The sequence below is a fragment of the Medicago sativa genome, chromosome 8 (assembly GCF_051527215.1).
Source record: "Medicago sativa cultivar Bolivia chromosome 8, Bolivia_mono, whole genome shotgun sequence".
NCBI classification, from domain to species: Eukaryota; Viridiplantae; Streptophyta; class Magnoliopsida; order Fabales; family Fabaceae; genus Medicago; species Medicago sativa.
In genome coordinates, this window is record NC_140756.1 from 3,699,312 (window position 1) to 3,706,755 (window position 7,444).

Sequence of the window (7,444 nt, forward strand, 5' to 3'; positions counted from 1 at the left end):
AAGTCCATGTCTTTAGGGTCTATGTCACGGCTCCATGGATGAATGATAAACCATGAGTTTCTGAATAACCATGGACTGCCGTTGGTGATTCTCGCAAGGTCTCGATCGTTATCCATGAAAATCTGGAACGTTTTGTCAGCTACCTCCTCCATCCTCAAACCTTTAGGGTTACACCATATGTTGGCCAGGGCACTATGCACAGAACCCTTATGAATTGGTTTCTCTGTTACAATCTTTCCCACCAAGCTTTTTTGACACTCTTGTACACCCTCTTCTACATCCTCATCATCAAAGATGATGATGTGTTCCTCTGTTATTTGTTCACAATTATTATTTTCAGACTCGCTAGGAGGAGAAGAAGAAGACGCCATGGAAACTGGAACTGGAAGAAAACGTAAAGGAAATTGGAGTGATACACGTTCAAACGGAACGAGAACACGTTGAAAACGGAAAGAGAACGCGTTGAAACGGATTGCTGCGACACTATACGCTCAAAGTTTCTTTGAAACCCTAGCAGAGAGTCACAAAAGAAAGCGGCGCAAGGAACGATATTTTTCTATATATATATATATATATATATATATATATATATATATATCAGTATCCTAATCTAGCAATAAAAAATGTTTAAATTGGACCTATAAAACATAAATATTTAAATATAAGCATGAATTGAACTATATAATCTAATAAATTTTGGCTAAAACATATGTTTGATGTTTAATTTTTTTTATACAAAAAACGTTACAAATATCTCAGTACATCGTTTTTTTTATACATTAGAAAATCAACTTAAAAAATAGTTACGAATCACACAATTTATATTAACTATTTTTTTTGACAAAAGTAAACGATATTCATTCATTCAAATTGATATAGTACATCGATACAATACAAATCCAAATTCGCTAAAAACAAAAAGGATGAATCTGTGAACAAACTCACAGCATCAATGTTAATAGCATAAAACGACAAAGTATCTATGCCTACAAATATGATTAATATGACTATATTCAAGTCTCCGGAATACTCATGTCTCCGGATCTGCAACGTTGACGACGCCAAAGTCATTGTCATTGACCGGATCTGCTCTTGCTCAAAGCTAATCTTTCAACCTGAATCAAATAAACACCGCACTAAGACGGGAAATCAAAAACACACAGTACAAAGACGGGAAATCAAAACAAACAGAGTTGTTCAGAGACGACGAAATCACAAAAACAAACGAAAGAAAATAGAAAATATGTGAAATCACTTATTTAATTAGGATAGAATGAAAAACAATTCGGAGGGATGATTATTGGGTCAAATTGACCCTAAATCACCCCTCTAACTATTATTCACCAAATTACATCTTAGTGTTGTATATGTCAAAATATATGTCCTCGTGAGCTTAGCTTAGTTGATAGGGACAATGCATAATATATGCAAGGTTCGGGGTTCAAACCCCAACCACCACAAAAAAAAGTCAAAATATATGAAAGTCGTTATTGAGTCATTATGACCAATCTCGTACTTAGCACGGGTCACTGCACTATTATAACAAATAGATAAGAGTAAATTCAAATATTAAAATAAAAATGTACAAACATGATATGAGTATATCTATGTCCAGTTATTTTTCTTTTTTTTCTTTTATCCTTTAAAAAGTGTAACAAACTTGTTGTGAATTCAATGAAAACTCACACCAATAACAAACTTGATGTGTGGAGCAAGGAATAATCAAGCAACCTGTTGTGAATTCCGGACTCAAATTTCACACCAATACAAACTATGATGTGTGGAGCAAGTATCAATGGCAACCAACAACCAAAATTAACCACAAGCAACAACAACAATATAAACCTAGTCTATAAACCAAGTGCATAGCAAAACCACAATCCAACCAAGGAATAAACAAGATAAAGAGAGTAAAGAAAAAGATAACAACACCAAGAAATGTTCACCCAGTTCGGTCCAACTTTACCTACTCTGGGGGAGAGATTGATCTCTCCAATCCACTATCAATGAGTTCTTTCAAAGAGATACAAATGGGTTACAAGAAATTAGCTTCAACAAGCTCACAAAGAACAACCCTAATTTCTACCCATTTTCCCAATCTCACCAATGAACAAGACACTCAATGATTTTCACTCACCCAAGGTGTTTACAATTGTTTCCCAACACTAGAATCTAACCCCCAAAAGAGAACCAACCCTTAGCCTTTGATTTCACTAAGGATCTTCTCTTTTGGTTTCACAAGACTCACCCATGTTGCTTACAAAAGACTCTTCACTCATGTGTTTCCCAACCCCATGAATCTTCCCCAAAAGGCACCAACCCTTTTCCCAAGAGCCCCCTCTTTTGGTTCTCCAAGATTCACATCTTGAAGCTTTGAACCTCACCCAAAGACCCTCAACCTTTAGTATCTAAAACCCTAAAAGTTCCCTCCTTTGGTTTCCATGAGATTCACCAAGCTTACCCAACAAAATGAGTCATGGAGTGCTTAAAACGTGTTTCAGATCTGTCAAAATCGTGTCACGTTTGTCCAAATCGTGACACGGTTGATACGTACGACCCAAGGTACGACCAACCTTATCCTGAAAACTTGCCCAGCAAGCCGAAAATCGTGTCACGTTTTCCCAAAATCGTGTCACGATTGAACATCCAGAAAACATGCTCACGACATACCAAAATCGTGCCACGCTCACGAAATCGTGTCACGATTTCTCTGTTCCTCCAAAACTCCAAAACACCAAATTTTGAGTCATCCTCAACAATTCTCCACCTTGACTCTAAATTTGTGGTGATGCCACTTTAACCATCAACCATCAATTCCCTTTTCTTTTCCCTTGCATCCAACTACACCAAGTAGCTCCACAAGAATTCACCCTTACCTCTTCAAACCTCGGAATGCCTTCCGCCCTCTTGAAGTTCCTTGCATCCAACTACACTAGGATTTTTAGGTAGTTCCACAAGCCTACACCATAACCTCTTCGGCCCCCGGAGTGATCAAACCCGTCCTCCCGAAGATTCACTTGCCTCCAATTACCTTTGGTCTTTTCCGGTAATCCCACAAGCCATGCCAAACATTCTTCAAACCCCGGAATGCCTTCCGTCCTCTTGAAGAATTCACATGCTCACAACTAGAGCATAACACCCAAGGCCTCCATAGTCGTACCATTCCCGGTGTCATCAACTCCACCTCAAGTTGAGCTTTCTCTACCTCAACTTCCAAATGCGTACTCACACTATTCTTCCACCTTGCCACTCCACCTCAAAGGTTGATCGCGAGTATTCTTCACACCGCCTCTCCAAGCCGAACTTGATAATTGGGAACACACACATCACCGCCACGACATCACCATCATGACCTCCTCTCTTCATACTTTTCCTTCTTTGATTGTGTTAGGATGACCGGCTTCGAAACCTCAACCTTCAATGCTTCCATACACTTCCATTGAACCATGCTTACTTCCATCTCCAAGATGTAACCTTTGGTACCCATGGTGCACACTTGACAAACTTCTCCCTTTGCCCCACGGTGGGCGCCAATTGTTGTGAATTCCGGACTCAAATTTCACACCAATACAAACTATGATGTGTGGAGCAAGTATCAATGGCAACCAACAACCAAAATTAACCACAAGCAACAACAACAATATAAACCTAGTCTATAAACCAAGTGCATAGCAAAACCACAATCCAACCAAGGAATAAACAAGATAAAGAGAGTAAAGAAAAAGATAACAACACCAAGAAATGTTCACCCAGTTCGGTCCAACTTGACCTACTCTGGGGGAGAGATTGATCTCTCCAATCCACTATCAATGAGTTCTTTCAAAGAGATACAAATGGGTTACAAGAAATTAGCTTCAACAAGCTCACAAAGAACAACCCTAATTTCTACCCATTTTCCCAATCTCACCAATGAACAAGACACTCAATGATTTTCACTCACCCAAGGTGTTTACAATTGTTTCCCAACACTAGAATCTAACCCCCAAAAGAGAACCAACCCTTAGCCTTTGATTTCACTAAGGATCTTCTCTTTTGGTTTCACAAGACTCACCCATGTTGCTTACAAAAGACTCTTCACTCATGTGTTTCCCAACCCCATGAATCTTCCCCAAAAGGCACCAACCCTTTTCCCAAGAGCCCCCTCTTTTGGTTCTCCAAGATTCACATCTTGAAGCTTTGAACCTCACCCAAAGACCCTCAACCTTTAGTATCTAAAACCCTAAAAGTTCCCTCCTTTGGTTTCCATGAGATTCACCAAGCTTACCCAACAAAATGAGTCATGGAGTGCTTAAAACGTGTTTCAGATCTGTCAAAATCGTGTCACGTTTGTCCAAATCGTGACACGGTTGATACGTACGACCCAAGGTACGACCAACCTTATCCTGAAAACTTGCCCAGCAAGCCGAAAATCGTGTCACGTTTTCCCAAAATCGTGTCACGATTGAACATCCAGAAAACATGCTCACGACATACCAAAATCGTGCCACGCTCACGAAATCGTGTCACGATTTCTCTGTTCCTCCAAAACTCCAAAACACCAAATTTTGAGTCATCCTCAACAATTCTCCACCTTGACTCTAAATTTGTGGTGATGCCACTTTAACCATCAACCATCAATTCCCTTTTCTTTTCCCTTGCATCCAACTACACCAAGTAGCTCCACAAGAATTCACCCTTACCTCTTCAAACCTCGGAATGCCTTCCGCCCTCTTGAAGTTCCTTGCATCCAACTACACTAGGATTTTTAGGTAGTTCCACAAGCCTACACCATAACCTCTTCGGCCCCCGGAGTGATCAAACCCGTCCTCCCGAAGATTCACTTGCCTCCAATTACCTTTGGTCTTTTCCGGTAATCCCACAAGCCATGCCAAACATTCTTCAAACCCCGGAATGCCTTCCGTCCTCTTGAAGAATTCACATGCTCACAACTAGAGCATAACACCCAAGGCCTCCATAGTCGTACCATTCCCGGTGTCATCAACTCCACCTCAAGTTGAGCTTTCTCTACCTCAACTTCCAAATGCGTACTCACACTATTCTTCCACCTTGCCACTCCACCTCAAAGGTTGATCGCGAGTATTCTTCACACCGCCTCTCCAAGCCGAACTTGATAATTGGGAACACACACATCACCGCCACGACATCACCATCATGACCTCCTCTCTTCATACTTTTCCTTCTTTGATTGTGTTAGGATGACCGGCTTCGAAACCTCAACCTTCAATGCTTCCATACACTTCCATTGAACCATGCTTACTTCCATCTCCAAGATGTAACCTTTGGTACCCATGGTGCACACTTGACAAACTTCTCCCTTTGCCCCACGATGGGCGCCAATTGTTGTGAATTCCGGACTCAAATTTCACACCAATACAAACTATGATGTGTGGAGCAAGTATCAATGGCAACCAACAACCAAAATTAACCACAAGCAACAACAACAATATAAACCTAGTCTATAAACCAAGTGCATAGCAAAACCACAATCCAACCAAGGAATAAACAAGATAAAGAGAGTAAAGAAAAAGATAACAACACCAAGAAATGTTCACCCAGTTCGGTCCAACTTGACCTACTCTGGGGGAGAGATTGATCTCTCCAATCCACTATCAATGAGTTCTTTCAAAGAGATACAAATGGGTTACAAGAAATTAGCTTCAACAAGCTCACAAAGAACAACCCTAATTTCTACCCATTTTCCCAATCTCACCAATGAACAAGACACTCAATGATTTTCACTCACCCAAGGTGTTTACAATTGTTTCCCAACACTAGAATCTAACCCCCAAAAGAGAACCAACCCTTAGCCTTTGATTTCACTAAGGATCTTCTCTTTTGGTTTCACAAGACTCACCCATGTTGCTTACAAAAGACTCTTCACTCATGTGTTTCCCAACCCCATGAATCTTCCCCAAAAGGCACCAACCCTTTTCCCAAGAGCCCCTTCTTTTGGTTCTCCAAGATTCACATCTTGAAGCTTTGAACCTCACCCAAAGACCCTCAACCTTTAGTATCTAAAGCCCTAAAAGTTCTCTCCTTTGGTTTCCATGAGATTCACCAAGCTTACCCAACAAAATGAGTCATGGAGTGCTTAAAACGTGTTTCAGATCTGTCAAAATCGTGTCACGTTTGTCCAAATCGTGACACGGTTGATACGTACGACCCAAGGTACGACCAACCTTATCCTGAAAACTTGCCCAGCAAGCCGAAAATCGTGTCACGTTTTCCCAAAATCGTGTCACGATTGAACATCCAGAAAACATGCTCACGACATACCAAAATCGTGCCACGCTCACGAAATCGTGTCACGATTTCTCTGTTCCTCCAAAACTCCAAAACACCAAATTTTGAGTCATCCTCAACACAACCAAAACAAAATGTATGGAACAATTATAAACACAAGCCAAAAGTAGAAAACGGCGAGAGAAAGAAAGAGAGAACCCAAAAGAATTTGTTGACCCAGTTCGGTCCAAATTGACCTAGTCTGGGGGAGAGAGTAGCCATCCGTTTCACTATATGATGAGTAACTTTACAAAAGAGATATCAATGGGTTACAAGAATAAGTCTCCCGCCTAATTCTACCCAAAGCCCCAATCTATTCCCGTGACCAAGAGACTCAATCCTAATAGTGTTTCCCAAGGTGAATCTGAAGGTGAGAAAAACACAAGAAGGGGGGTTGAATTGTGTTTTAGAAAAATTCTTCGTTTCTCCTAAAAACTGAACACACTGATCAGAAGCTAAGTGAGACAGCTTCTGAAGTGATAATCAGAATCTAAATGCAGCGGAATAAAACAGAGAGAGAGAGAAGAAGAACGACACAAAGCAATTATACTGGTTCCTTCCACAATCCGGAAGTAGTCCAGTCCCCCTTGCACTTCCAAGGAGATTTCACTATGAGTAATATCTGATTACAAATGCTCAAGCACACAAGCAAGAGACTTCCAATGCTCAAGCACACAAGCAAGAGACTTCCTTTGCTCAAGAACACAATCAAGAGACTTCCTGCTCAAGCACAACTGCAAGAGACTTCCTAACTAAACAAAATTACACAGAAAATTGTTTAAGGTTGAACACTTGATATACAATCAGAGGTGCTCACAATACAAATCAGATACAGACTCAATGGACTTAAGAATTTCTAAGATATGACTTGAGACACAGAAATTCTAAGTGAATGCAGAACAATTTCAGCAGAGGTTTGGTACTTGTGAAAATCTTGTGAGTCTTTCGTTCAGCGTTCTTGCATTACCAAATCTCTAGGTCTTCACTCCTTTATATAGAGGTGTGAAAGAGACGTTGTGAAATTGCCAGCGCACCAAAGAGTCGTTGTTGAAGCTTGATCTTTCACCAATGATATATTGCCTGATTTGGTTGTTGTCCTATGAAGAACAAATTTGAAATCCATTCCTTATCCAAAGGAACATCTATGCAGGCGAAACCGTAT

The 7,444-nt window shown here is 40.5% G+C and overlaps 1 long non-coding RNA gene across 1 annotated transcript; it reads right to left on the reverse strand.

The window, feature by feature from the left end:
• Positions 1–1,618: 1,618 nt before the first annotated feature.
• Positions 1,619–6,646, reverse strand: LOC146896231 (uncharacterized). The gene is made up of 2 exons (XR_015022790.1): positions 6,369–6,646; positions 1,619–1,731 (listed from the first exon to the last, which is right to left on the reverse strand). It is a non-coding gene; the product is annotated as an uncharacterized LOC146896231 (long non-coding RNA).
• Between the last annotated feature and the right edge of the window lie 798 nt (positions 6,647–7,444).